Below are 14,609 nucleotides of genomic sequence, written 5' to 3'. Positions count from 1 at the left end.
AGTGTCTTTCAGCACCTACTGTACATGTCTGTGTATCATTTATATAAACCATTTTCTCTCTTCCTCCGTCCTCCTGGGTGCTGTGGAAGGAAACGTGGCGCGGCGATGGGAAAAGGACACGAGGAATAATTGCTGATTTTGAAAGGCGACTGCTGAGACTGAAAATGTGAGACCTTTTCACTCGGTCCCTAAAGGTTTGATTCGTATCTGCGTGAGTGGACGGAGCCTGTCAGCTCTTACATGTGAGTGTAACTTTAAGATCAAGTGTCCATCAGAAACCCGCAGGAAGTCAAGCTGTCAGAAAAACTGATTTTATTTTGACAATGATGCATTCTGTTCGATCACTCCGCTGGATTATTGAATACATCATCTTTATGAAACTAATTCAGCACGTGGAATATAATTTAAGTGAGCAATTACGGCAGGGAAATGTAGACATGTGGGTTTTGTTAACTAATGATGAGGTAAATGGCAGCATGAAAGGTCAAACAATTCAGATTTACAGTCATTACCATGCAGGTCAGTGGATTCCCAAGGGGTTTAGACTGAGATTTCATTTAAACTGGACTCATAATCTAAATGCCAAACTCACATTTTATACACCAATCAGCCAAGTTGGAAATATGACTCGTATGAATCATGTCTTTTCTGACGTGTAAAACCGCTTTAGACCCCAAATTCTTCCTCAAACCACATCCTTGTTGTTCCTGTTTGCACTGGATTAGAATCTCACATTTTTCTTTAAACAATGTCCTTAATGTAAAGATCTTATAGTTATGGCCATCTGTTGTAATTACAGTTGTAATTACAGTTGTAATTACAGTTGTAATTACTTCAATTTCGTTTCTGAGAAATCGTGTTTTTTCCGTCATTTTCATCATGTTGATCTACAATCAATTCAAAGAACATTTTCAGTTATGATATTTTTGGGAAACACCTGTTGAGTTTAAGAAGGATTTTACAATCATCTTAACCTTAAGATGCTTTTGAGAAACGAGCAGAAGCGAAGCCAGAACGCTTTGTCATCGCCAGGGCTGCTGCTAACCACCGGTCATGGGGGCCTCATTCAAAAACAGCTTGATAAAGCAGGTTAATACGGCAAACTTCAAGCGAGAGGCAGGTAGTCGGCTACAAGCGAACCGACGAGGGCTTTGAAGGTTGTACCATTTCGAGGAAGGGGCGCGGGGGGCGGGGCCTCTTTTTATATATTAGGTATGTGAGTGAGAGGGTACATACAATGAAAAAAACAACGATGAGCCTGTCCATAACTATACATTTTTCCAATTTGTATTAAAATGTAATAATGTGATAATTATCATGACATTTTTATCGACCTTAATTTTGGGGGCCCCCGCCTGGTACTTGAGGCCCCTTCATAACGCCAGAGATACTAAATGAATCCACAACTGAACCCAAATTTAAAAGTGAACTGATAAAAGCTGCAGATGGTGTTTTCAGTTTGGCTGAAATGCACCCTGGGGATCGTAGTTGTCAAAATCTTTATGTACACAGTCAACTTTTTTATAAAAGAACCACATATTTTCTAACACAGTTTTTCATCTTTTGTACTGAGGAGAGTTTCCTGCTGTAGAAGAGCTCCAACTGTGAGTCACAAACATTGTCTATGAGAAAAATAAATGTGATTTTTACTTTCCAAACCAAGTACGCCTGAAATATCTGCCTTATATCTTATATACATCACATCTTTGTTTCATGCGGCGCCAAAAAAGACAGGCTTTGGCATCCAGAGACTGTAACAAACAAACAAACAAACAAACAAACAAAACACTAGAGGAAAAAGTGTGCGAGCTTGACTGTTGATGGATTCATCCGGAGCCAGCAGAGTGTTTTTTTTATAAATGTGACAGTGTGTTACTGAAGTGAAATATGAGCTGAAGTCTCTGCTGCTGCTGAACTTGAGCCTCACAGTCAGTTTTCATTAGAACCGTCTGCTCGGCCATCATCAAAGCCGCCGGCCCTGAGACGTCCTGTAGCACACACAGCCATTCATCACAGCTGACACACACACACACACACACACACACTGGCACACGACAGATTTAAGGCCCGAACGCACTGAAAGCGTCTGACACACGTGTTTTGAGGTACTCCGATTGTTTTAAATGGCCGAATGCACACCAAAAGCATTACGAGACGTGTCAAACTGCCTCGACGCACCTTCTCCGACCTTGTTTCGATTTTGGAGGATCAAATGAGAACCGAGCGACCAAAGCCGTTAGAGATATGGCGAGCAAGAGTGAGCGAGAGAGCAAGGGAGGTGGTCGAGCGAGGAGAGGGAGCAGCAGTGAATTTGAGAATTAAAACCAATTTTCAGATTAATTCCTTCATACTAGTGCAGCAGTAAATACAAAGAACAACAGGACAGATCTCTGTTGGTTCTGCAGTGTTGGCATTTCAAATCTGATGCCTGCAGTGCACCATGGGAGCATCAAATGAAGCGCGTCAAATGAGGCGCATCAATTATAGCTTTCAGTGCGTCGGCCCTCAAACACACCACAACTGGACGGCTGTTTACAGGATCAGGATTCCTTTTTTCTTCACTCATATAGACGGTTGTTTTATCCGGAGTGAAATATCTCGGCGACTGTCGGATGAGTTGCCATGAAAATGTTGTACAGATGTTCATGTTTCCAACAGAATAAATCCTACTGACTTCGATGATCCCCTGACGCTTCCTCTGCTGCCACCAGCTGATTAAAGTTTTCATTTATCTAATTAAATATCTTGACATTTACTTGATGGATTAACACAACTTTTTTCTACAGACATTCGTGGTTCCCAGAGGAAGAATCCTGCTGTATTTGGTGAATCCCATTAGGGCTGATATTTCGGCTTCAGAGTGAAATGTCTCTGTGACACACTGTGAAGCACGTTGTTAGTCCCTTTACATCTTGCATTAAAATGCTTCTCGTATCCAGATTGTATCATATTGTATCCCGGACAAGCCCCCACTTGTCACAAACCAGGGCGCACGGTCATGACAAAGAAGGGAGACGCACACAATAAAGCCAATTAATAACCAATTTATTTTAAAAAAGGAAGTAACCTAAGAGAAAAACCCAACCTAACAATGGCATGTGTAGTCAGTGAGATCAGTAGTGTAGGTGAGTGCATGAGTGGAGCAGTGTATGGATGTAGTGTTGTAGGGTGCAGAAAAACAAGTCAACTGTCAACCCAAAAGCCAAAAGGTGTCTCAGGAAGGAGAGCAACCCAGCAACTGGACTCCAACGGGGTTTTTGAAGAGGCACTGGCACCCAGAGCCCCAGGTGTTGCCAGTGTTCCTGATGATGCTGCCACATCCAGTACCTGCAGAAACAACAGAGAGCAGCCACACAAATTGAAGCCACAGGCAGACTGGGCAGAGAGGGTCGTAACAGTCACATCCTCCTCTCGTTTGCACGGGTCCAAAAAAGCAAAAGACAAAAAGATGATATCTGCTATCTAGCTATCTGTGAAGCGCGGTAAGAATCTGACATTTGTTCTCGTCTTGATTCCGTCCACGAGTGCTTCGAATATCCGTAGCTTTCTTGCTGCTTTCTTGCTAGTAGCTTAGCTTTTTGGACATGAAAGTAATTATAAAAATTGGGAAACTCTCTCCATTGATCCAACTTGGTGCTTCATAATCGGGGAGTACTTGAAAATGTAGCAACTCCTCATGTCAGTCGAAGGCTGTCATTCATGGTGATTAAACCCAAATTTAATGAATACCAGTGCACAGTATTTTTAACCATCAATCAAATGTAAACATAAAACCAACTTGAGTTGTCTGATCACTGCTCGCTCGTGTGGACGTAGACTTGATGTCTTGTTTTCTTGTTTCTTGCAGTTTTATAGAAGTGCTAAATTGCTGCATTACCCCTTTATGTAGACAGAGCCTAAACTGGGATGTTACTAATGATGTATTAGGAATTTGTTTTATTGGCTAAGATCTTTCCTGAGATCATACCGGCCAATAATCTGTCAAACACTAACAACCACTCATACAGAGATACAGACATTCAAGTTTTTTCTCATTTCCTGTTGTATCTGAACTCCCCCCGCTGTCTTCATTTAATCATATCACACTCCTTAAATCCAACACTGTCACACATCATTCACTTTTTCTTTCTTTTTCCACCCACTCACGGACACACACACACCCACACACACACACACACACACACACAGTGCTCCCACAGCCGCCTATATGGCTAAATATTTAATGAAAGTGTCGTAGCAGCTTACTGTATTCAGACGGGATGCTGTTCTCTTTGCGCTGTTGATGGAATATTTATGCCCGATAGAGGAGATGGCTGTTTTAATGACAACCGGCCTTTGAAGTCGTCTCTCTTGTCCTCAACACGGAGAGAGCAGCAGCATCAGCAGCAGCAGAGAGAGAGAGGCGTACATACAGCGGGGTATGAAAGAGACGCATTAGCAGCCATAGACTGCCCGCTGTTAATTGATCGCTCTCTGCTGAGGCACCTGATGTGCTGTTATTGCAGTGGGATTTCTCACAGTTTCTCCCCAAGGTGATTTGGGAGTTCAGACGCAGCTGAATCAGTGTTTTCGGCCTGCGGGCGGCGGGTCGCTGCGGCCGCAGGTGGCGGAGAGATGCACCTGTTTGTTAATGTGGAGTTCTGAATTCCTGGCAGAGAAAAATATGTTTTGAACAAATTTGCTGCATGTAGTTTATCTTTCTGAATTTGCTTTGTATATTTGTATGAGGAAAGTGTACTCTACATGGCCAAAAGTATATGGACACCACATCATTTTATGTACTTTTTATTCTGGGACAGTTTGTTATGGTGTTGGCTTCTTAGTCTTTGTGAAGGGACATCGTGATGATATTCTAGATCCCCAAGAGATAAGATCAATCTCACAAGATGATATAAAAAAACAAACATGTTTTGGTCACAAATTGTATTATTTGTGTGACTTTTCTCTTTGTTTTTCCATTTTTATTGTGAAATACTGGATGATTTTATCTCTCCAGGCCTCAAAAACGCTCCTCACATGAAAACATCTCCGAGGAAAACATCACTCTTATATGCAACCTGTAACAAGGAGCTGTGACTATTAAAGTGTTAGCAAACACTATTGTAGTCAAAAGTGTGCTTCCAACAGTTTGGTGAAGGTCTTCTTCATGCCCCAGCTCCATAAAGAAATGGTTTTCCCAGTTTGGGGAAAAATCAAAAACAACTTTAAATGATGAGTTTACACATAAATGATTCAGATTAATGAAAAAGCAACCCATGTATCCGAACTCTAAAATACACTGTAGAATTGACGTTGTTCAGTTCATTCGCAGAGTGACAAGCTAACAGGACTTCATGAAAAGACCAACGGTTACCAAGGTTACTGAGGGAAACAGGGAATGCAACATGCACATTTATGAACTCGCCCATTTGTAATATATTACTTCAGACACTGGGAACTTTCAGCATCTCTGCCTCCGTCGTCCAAATTTATTACTACTATTGTCGTTGGGTTCAAATTTCTTCTTCCTTAAAAGTCCTTTAGAGAATATTTAAAAAGGCTTTCATTTTGGTTTTCTTATTTTATTTTTTAACAATGTGACTTAGTTTTTCTTGTATACTTATGTATGCATATTACTCAGGTAGGTTTTTTCCTCCTTTCCCTGCACATTTTTGTTCCTGTTGTTTGTGTGTTTTTGTTCAATTTGTGCAAATAAATAAACTGATAAACTCAAGTATAGAAGTTCATTCTTGTCTGTGAGATGTGGTTAAAGTTCTCAAAAAGCCGGTCGGTGGCACTTTTTTGAGTTGAGATTATTTTGTCACACATCCTGTGAAATTTCAATTGAAATACATTATTACAGATTGAATATGTAATTCAATTAAAAAGTAAAAGCCCTCTCTGCCTGAATAAGAGTTGCCAGGTTCCAAAAATCTGAAGGACAAGCTTCCGGGAAGAGCTGAGAGCTGTTTCATCGCCCGTTTTATAATCACATGTTCAATTATAACATATGGGGGTGTAATGTTTGCATGTCCACATACTTTTGGCCATGCTGCGTAGTTGCCTACAGTATATAGAACCAACAATAAAGCCACTTCATTCTCTGATTTGAGCTCAGTAAGTATTGAATAAAGATTCATACCCCAGAAGAGTAAAAAAAACTACTTTTTCTTACTTTATTTGCAGACTTTGCCGAGTTGTTTGAAGTCCAGGCAAACTGCAGCCAACACATATTAAAGCTTCTGGAGTCCAAGGAATCAGTGGGAATGTTAAGACAACAAAGCACAAGTGTAGGGAAAAAGAAAAGTCTCTCTGGGATGTGCAATCATTCCCATCATTTCCCTGCTGCTTTCCTACAAGAGTTAAAAGTAAAATAACAAAAAAAACACACCTCTGCCTCACTGCTTTCCATCTAACCCAGTTCCTCCATTGTGTCTTGTGGTATTATTGAGGTATCTGAGGGGGAAGAAGAAAGAGAATGTGATATTCTGCTCCCAGATCTCAGCTGGAAATAAACCACCGGTGAACGAGGAAACAGGAATGTTTTTCTCTCTCAATCAGGAAACAAATCGATCAGCTTCAATCACACAAACTTTGAAAAATGTCTTTTTTATGTTTGTACGTCAAGCTGTTCGTGTTCTTTCAGCGCAGGCGTGCCTGAAGCTGTTTTTGACTGTGATTTTAGGCTAAAGTCATGCTAGAATAAGAGCGGAGGTTTTAACAGGCTCATTCGATTACTAGAAATCCAAATAATATTCATATTTAACAGATTTGATGGTCCTGATCTATTGTGTCGGTGTGTCTAATCCCCAAATATCTCCACGTAAAAAAGGACAACAGTTACATAACTGCTGCAGAAACACAGCTGTTACTTAATCTGACACTGCTACAGTTACACTTTGGCAGGTTTTAGTCATAATAAAATAATAAACATGGGCAGGGTTGTGGAAGGATCGTGGTCTGTTGAAAAGAAACAGGAAATGAACGGTGGTGTCTCGTGTCAAAGTCTGACGTTATTGTTCTTTTTTTTTTTTACCCTTCAAAGCATCTCGTCCTCCTCCCTCTGTGGACTCAATAACAACATCAAATTATTTCATCTTTTACTCTCAACAAACGGACAAGAGTAGTTTGTTTTTTTTACAGCGACTGCAGGATTTACACCTGATCGTTCGGTGCATCATAATCATCACAACTAAGACACACAAAAACTAAAAAACATATACATACACGTACTTTTGCTCTTTTTGACCATCATGATTCTGCTGGTGTCAGTGCTGCCAGGTCGGGTTATTGTCCGTTGTCAGTGTGTCAGTTGGTTTTTCACAGATCTGATTCAGATCAGAACCATAAAGACCAAGATCAGAGTAATTAACAAAAAAAGAAAAAATAAAGAAAAAATCAGTAGAAAAGAAAAGCAGCAGCTTATATACAAAGTCCTCTTTAATAAGTTTGTTATTATAGATTGGCAGTTATATTATATTACAATCATTTAATATTTATTACTTTGCATTTTACATTGTACATCTTATATCTCTCTATATATACAGCTTGTTTTGTCCAAACATAACACAAAAGAATGAGAACAATGATCATTTATGGTTTAATTGATGACCCGATATAAAGATAAAAAATAATAAAAACCCTTTTTAGGTAAATTTATGACCCAACAGAAATATAAAGATTATATTGTTCCTGGTCACAATAACCATATTTTAGAATGAGTGTATAAACGAGCCGGTGTCCAATGATTTTTATATATGGATACCAAGTTAATCCGATACTGTGTCGATGGTAGATATAGTTTACATACACCAACACTTCAGCCTGATTTACTTTAATATTAACATCAGTCACTTTATCACATCAATAAGGCTTTTAGAGTTTCACTATTGGACTATTATTTGCACAAATATTTGCATAATTCTAGTATTTGATATAAGGTTTTCTAGGTTTTCTCATTTGTATAAAGCTTTTGAATCGTATTTTCTCTATTTACTTTGAGTTTTCATGTCTCTGTGCTGCTGTGACATGTGAACATCCCCTGAGGGACAAATAACTTTTTTATCTTGATGAAAATGCATCAAGTCTAAAAAAAAAACACACATTAGCATTCTGACAGATAAAAAGGATGAAAGTTGTTAGGCACGTTTTATAAATGACCCTAATGTATTTCAGCTTTATAATATCATTTGTAGAGCTGAAAACAATTTTAGTGTCATTTTAATTTTTCAAATCATCTCAATTTGGAGCGAAACGTCATTTAATGACGTAAGACCGCATTAACATTGAAGGAGAGCTGCTTCAATTTCAGAGGAGCGACGTTATTTATGACTGAGTGTGCTGAGTTTGTCGCTCAGCTTTCTCACCCAATAATACCATAAATCAGAATTAATTGCTTCGGGTGGAAACATCAATATGTGGCCTTTGATTTCATTTCCGTGTGCGCTAATACAATTTGAGTGCTTCCCGAGGTGCCGTAGTCAATGCAAATGGAACAATAAAAACGCAGCGTGCAAGAGATTGGGGAAAATATAACAAGTCTTTTATTGCAATAATGTTCCCCGATGACGGTTACAGCAGTGTCAGAAATACACGACGCGGTCGTTTATAAGTTTACGACGGTGACGTCTTCATGAGGGAAATTTGTGTTTTCAGCTTCTTTCCACTCAATCATTTTTATCCCAACGTCTCTCCTCACACACTCTCTCTCTGTCTGCAGATTTCATTGTTGTTTTATTGTTTGTGCAGCACTGAGATGTTTGTATATGAGACACACACACTGTCAATCTGTGTGAAAATGCATCTGACTGTTTGTGTGGGCAGCTGAGTGGTTTGTCATTCTGATTGCATTCAACCAAGATTGTTAATCTGCCATCACAACAATGCTATTTACAGATGTTATTTAACACTTTGTCTGACTGCCTTTATGTGCAGATACCTGCAGATTTGTTGTGATCTCTTCAGGTATGTAACGATGAGAAGGGATGCTTTCTTTGTTCAGCACCTACTGCACAAAGAGAGAGAGAGAGATTAAAGAGAGCGGTTGAATGAGAAATGAGTTGGAGATAAAGATTGCAGCAGCAGAGCGCTGTGCTGCTGCGGCGTCAGACTCTGAGCCAGCGAGCAGCAGAGGACAAAGAGAGACACAACAGTCAGAGAAATATGAGGACAAACCTCCACATCACACCTGTGCTATATTAGCCTCTTTCTCCTCCCCTGGGTTTCCTGTGATAAATCTGCTGCATCTCTCCCAGACGACCTCTTACTTATCTACATCCTCTCTGCTGCTACGGACCCCACAGAGCTGGAACACATAGAAAGTGAACCTCCAGTATTCTCCTCTGGAATAAAACACACCGAGTGTCAGATATATTGTTAACTTTACCTTCCAAACACTCCTTCAGCTCTCTTGTCTTTTTAAACATCATTTTAATAAACATTACATGATTATTTGGAGGTGACAGTTCATATATTTGTTTTGTCTTGAGTCTCTATGTCCGTCCATGTCATATTTATAATGAAATTAATCTACTCTTTAATACATTAAAGTATGAATTCCACCTTAGTCAGGAGCTGAGATGACAGTCACTGCTAATCCTCTGCTAAGCTAGGCTAATTACCTTTTTTTACATGAATAGCATAGATACTGAAAGTGTGTGTGGTTTTGACTGTGGGGATCATACTCCTACCTACTAACAGTCAATGCTGCTTAACATTTTAAGGAAAAAGAGTTATTGACATGCTTATTTTGAACTTTGTCCGCTTTTAATGCTAAGCTAGGCTAACAACATCCTGACTCCAGTGCTGTGTCTCAAATCGCATACTTCTGTACTTACACTTAACATTTTGAGTGCATAAGTTTTTTAGCACTAAGCACCACTAAACTGTTGTCGGATATAAGCCATCAGTATCTTTTTTGGGTTAATTTAGCCGTCTATAATGATTTGGTAGCACGGACGATAACGCGAATGCTAACGCTAGCTAATGCTAATTCGCGATCGTCATTTCCGGTAAGTGCACAACGGCTGTGTTTGATCTGAGACAACACTACTCTGTCAAAATTCGCGCACTACGCCAATAATATATAGTGTACACAGTGTACTACATGACAGTGTACTAACAGAAGTATGTGATTTGAGACACAGCTCAGCTCTGTATTTAACACACAGAGATTAATATTAATCTTGTCATCTCACTCTTAGAAAAGAAAGCAAATAAGCACGTTTCACACAAGTAGATTAAAGCACAAAATATACATTGATATAGCTGAGGGGGGACTTAATTACGGGGGACCAAATCAATAACCATTATCCACTATATAAACATAATGTTGTGTGCATCTGTGTCCATTTTGGAATCTAATCATTTAGTTTCCAAACCAGATCAGATGGCAGATCAGAAAACGCTCATTAGTCATTTGTAGAACAGTCGTTACTGTATCGCTCGCTTTAGAAGTCTCAAACATACGACCCACTTTGTTGCTTCGGTAAGAGAACTTCTTGAAAATGTTTTAATTGATGTTCTAGATGTTTATGAATAAACAGAATCACTAATAAAGCAGGGCACTGTACCGAGGGATAAAATGGCCATCGCTGAACATGTCGATACGCAGCACATTTCAAGCTCTTCAGGCTGCGTTCTGCGTTTTTATGGACCCAAAACAACGTTCATTTCCAGTGACAAGAGCACCAATCAGATCAATTTAACAAACATCCTTCAGCTGCTGCCTGAGTCCGATCTGTCCGGTCGGATTCTCTTACAGGACGCTGCAGTTTCCTGATGAGCTGGTTAACCGTGAGTCCCAAGCTCCGTATAAGACTCATGGAAAATATAATGCATGGTACGAGGTTTTTTATCATCACACATTCTCACCAGATATCCACATGCAGAACAAGTCCTTATTAGAGAGAGAGAGAGAGAGAGCGAGAGCAGAGGGAGGGAAGCCCCAGGTTTCCAGCTTTTACCTTTTCATGCAAAACTTGAAATTGGAAAGAGAGAGGAAGAGGGGAGGAATATATATCGTAACTGACATATGGAAGGACTGTCAGAGAGGCTTAAAAGAAACAAAAGGTGAAGTGCAGCAAGAGAGACGGCCAATTTATTAGTCAAACTCATCCTTATTTGAGTTATATTTAATTGTATTTTAATACTCAACCAGTGAAGCGTCACTAAAGAGAGCTGAAAGCAAATTATGACGGGATAGGACCCTCATGTCATCTCCCTTCTTCCGTATAAGTGGCATTTCCAGATTTACCCCCCCACCCATGACAAACAGAACTGTTTAGATTCAGCTTTAATGGATGGAAATAGCTAAAAGCTTTACCAGCCCGCCGTAAAACTGTACCGATTCTGCTCGGAAAGATTTCTCAGAGACGACAGAACCCTGCAGGTGTCAAGAGGAAACATTAGTGATCATTTGTTTCTTCAAATGACTAATTCCTGCCAAACACAGCTGGCATCGTGGAGGTGGTGCTGGTAACTGCAAGATGAATGAACCACTACATGATTATGGATCAATATCTCTCTAATATTGACACCCATGAATGTAAAACAGGCTTCACTTTAGACAAAACCTTTAAAATAATGATACATAAGTCATTAATACATCAAGAACATCACATAATACTTTATATACTGTAAATATATAGAAATATTTCACTGCGGATCAAAGTGGTGGAACATAAATACCAATGACATTGTCTAAAACAAAATATTTTATATCTATAATATATTATTATTTTTATCCATGTATTTACATGTAATTTGAGATGTAGCTTATTTTAACTGTTTTATACTGATAAGAAACATTGGAGTCACTTACAATTAAAAGTCACAATGGTAATAATAGTGGGTCAGAATGCTTTCACATTAATGCAACAGTAAAGAGTTAATTACACACACAGAGAGAGTTAAATGTGTGCTTTGTTCACTGTAGGAAATTAATCACTCTCATACAACACATGCAGAATATCACATGAGGCTCTTTCCCCTAACGGTCTCTGAATAGAGCCGGAATGAACATTTACATAACCTGAATGACAAAAAGCTGTTATTTTAGCAGAAGAAGTCAGCAATATTACATATTCCATGTCTGAAAATCACTGAACAATAATTTCAAGAGTCTCCTGTAGATCTTTTTAGAGATCTGATCTGAACACAGCATGTGTACTCAGAGCAAAGCAACCACACAGAGATATTCTAGAGGAAGTGGTCTCGGAATTCTGGAGCAGTTTGTTGGTGATGGGAACGTGATCCGACCTCAATCTGACCGACTAAAACGAGGTCTGACCTGGACTTACAATGTCATACGTTGCATTCATGATCTTTGGGCAGAAAAGGAGCTTCATCAGGAGCTTCATCAGGAGCTTCTTCCTGTATTTACGTTCTTGCTTCCACCTCAGATACATCTGACCAATGAGAGGAGAGAACGTCCTCACCTGACTTTTAGTGATGAATTTGTGGTTTGCTTGATTTTTACCAGCTGATCCGCTGATTCGTACCAGAGCAAACGTCTTTATATTCTCCTCAGAAGGTTCACGAGAGTCAACAGTCTGTACTGTATAACACAACACATGATAATTTCATGGCAAGTAAAATCTAATAAATCCTCCACAGTTTAGATCTCCCCCGCGCTTTGACATCATTCACAACAACACGGGCTCCCCGCGCGCCGCCACAGGGAAGTCAAACATATCGGGGAAAAGATACAGTTAGCAGCTATATCACCCATAAAGTTTTAATGAACTTTATGTGGTTTCACCTGTCAGATTAGACCCGCAGGGGGAAACTCATACAGCGAGAGGTTTACTCACAGTGTCACAGCTAATTCACTGTTATTTCAAGAGAAGAGTGCTGCTATCACAAGCAAAGAAAGCCGTGAAATATGGATGCTGTGTACATACCGAATGTGTTTTCCCTCCACTAATTACATGGTATCCCCACCTCTCCGCTCCGAGCCCCCCGGAACCCTTTTCAAGTTGCCTCGAGCCTTTTCCCGTCATTTTGTGTGGAGATAAGGGCATCAGCGTGGCTGCTTTTTTCTCTAAGTGCATCCCTGTTATCGTTCTGTTCCATATGTAGAGTGTTTACTCCGCGACGCATGTGGCATGAATGTAAAATATCCTCCTCCATTACTGTAAAATATTCCAGACATTAATGCATTCTTCTCTTATTTATCCTGCGCTAAGAAATAGAAATTAAGGTCAACGGCTCTGACAGGTTTGTGCAAGGAGAGACACGATGAGAGTGTAAGTGTGTGTGTGTGTGTGTGTGTGTGTGTGTGTGGAAATGTGAAGAGTAAAGAAAAGGAAGGTGGAGAAACTGTCGTTATCAACTTGAGGGAGATAATGACATGTTGGTTGTGTGTGAAAAACTGTAAGATTCAAAAGGATGTAAGTAGATTTTTTTTTTCTTTTTCTCTGCAGAAAGAAGACAAGAAGAAAGGAAGGAAAGAAGGAAGGAAGGAAGGAAGGAAATAAGGAATGAGAAAGGAGAGAGGAAAGGAAGGAAGGAAAGAAGGATGCAGGAAGAAAATAAGGAATAAGAAAGGAAAGAGGGAAGGAAGTAAAGAAGGATGAAAGAAGGAAAGAAGGATGAAGGAAGGAAAGAAGGAAGGAAGGAAATAAGAAATGAGAAAGGAAAGAGAGAAGGAAGTAAAGAAGGACATGTAGAAGGAAGGGGTGAAAGAAGGAAGTATAGAAGGAAGACATAATGAAGGAAATAAGGAAGTGAGGAGCTGATATGTCGTATATTAATTAACATGCATATTGATTTGCGTCTGCAGATGAATGATGGAGTCGCCGGATGTTACTTGGAAGTTAGCTGGAGGTCACATCACTTTGTGCTCATTAGTTTTTATGTTCTGCTAATTATTTTGTGGTTAATGAACTTTTACAGAAAAGCAAAAAGCTTCTTAGTATTCAGAAAAACACACAGCAATAGCAGCAGCAACAGCAACAGCAGCAACAGCAGCAACCCTCCGGTCATCATGAAGTGTTTACTCTTTACTATATTTACTGAGTGTGTGTGTGTGTGTGTGTGTGTGTGTGTGTGTGTGTGTGTAAAGCAGAAAGGACCAGGCCGAGCAGCAGCTGATGAAAGAACAGCAGGGAGCCAAAGAATAAGATCAGATGAAGATAAGAAGAGCTTTTATAGCCTGTGTGTGTGAGTGTGTGTGTGTGTGTGTGTGTGTGTGTGTGTGTGTGTGTGTGTGTGTGTGTATGTGTGTGTGTGTGTGTGTGTACGATGACACTTTGACGATGAGAATCTCTGTAATTGCACTTAATGAGAACGAGGATCAGAGTGTGTGTGTGTGTGTGTGTTTGTGTCAATGATCATGTTGTGTTAAAAGCAAACATCTTCTTTCTCTCCTCACATGTATCTCTGTAACATATTACACTACGCGGCTGAACATTACACTCATACGAGGATGTAATGTCCACCGGGGATGGGAGGGACGTTTTAGTCGCCTTCACTTTTACACTTTTCATTTCCTAAAATATCTCCTCCACACGGTTTCCGTTCGCTGTCCAGCTGCTAAAATCCACATGAGAGTTTGAGCTCTGAGTCACTGCTGATTATTCACTCACAGTAATTAAAAGCTTTGGGCAGTAAAAAGTTATTTTTACACC

At 39.8% G+C, this 14,609-nt stretch overlaps 1 long non-coding RNA gene across 9 annotated transcripts; it reads right to left on the bottom strand.

The window, feature by feature from the left end:
- Window positions 1-3,034: 3,034 nt before the first annotated feature.
- Window positions 3,035-10,339, bottom strand: LOC121900770. 9 transcript variants are annotated; one of them, XR_006097062.1, is made up of 6 exons: window positions 9,167-9,822; window positions 8,918-8,986; window positions 6,371-6,435; window positions 6,155-6,221; window positions 4,246-4,648; window positions 3,035-3,327 (listed from the first exon to the last, which is right to left on the bottom strand). It is a non-coding gene; the product is annotated as an uncharacterized LOC121900770 (long non-coding RNA). The 9 variants fall into 9 exon arrangements; XR_006097061.1 differs by having other exon boundaries at window positions 4,246-6,435; window positions 9,167-9,320; window positions 9,816-10,339; XR_006097066.1 differs by adding an exon at window positions 7,207-7,307 and having other exon boundaries at window positions 4,246-6,435.
- Window positions 10,340-14,609: the final 4,270 nt, after the last annotated feature.

The sequence above is a fragment of the Thunnus maccoyii genome, chromosome 7 (genome assembly GCF_910596095.1).
Source record: "Thunnus maccoyii chromosome 7, fThuMac1.1, whole genome shotgun sequence".
In the NCBI taxonomy this organism is placed as follows: domain Eukaryota; kingdom Metazoa; phylum Chordata; class Actinopteri; order Scombriformes; family Scombridae; genus Thunnus; species Thunnus maccoyii.
The sequence above is the reverse complement of the archived record's forward strand: the minus strand, read 5'-3'. Positions and strand labels throughout refer to the sequence as shown.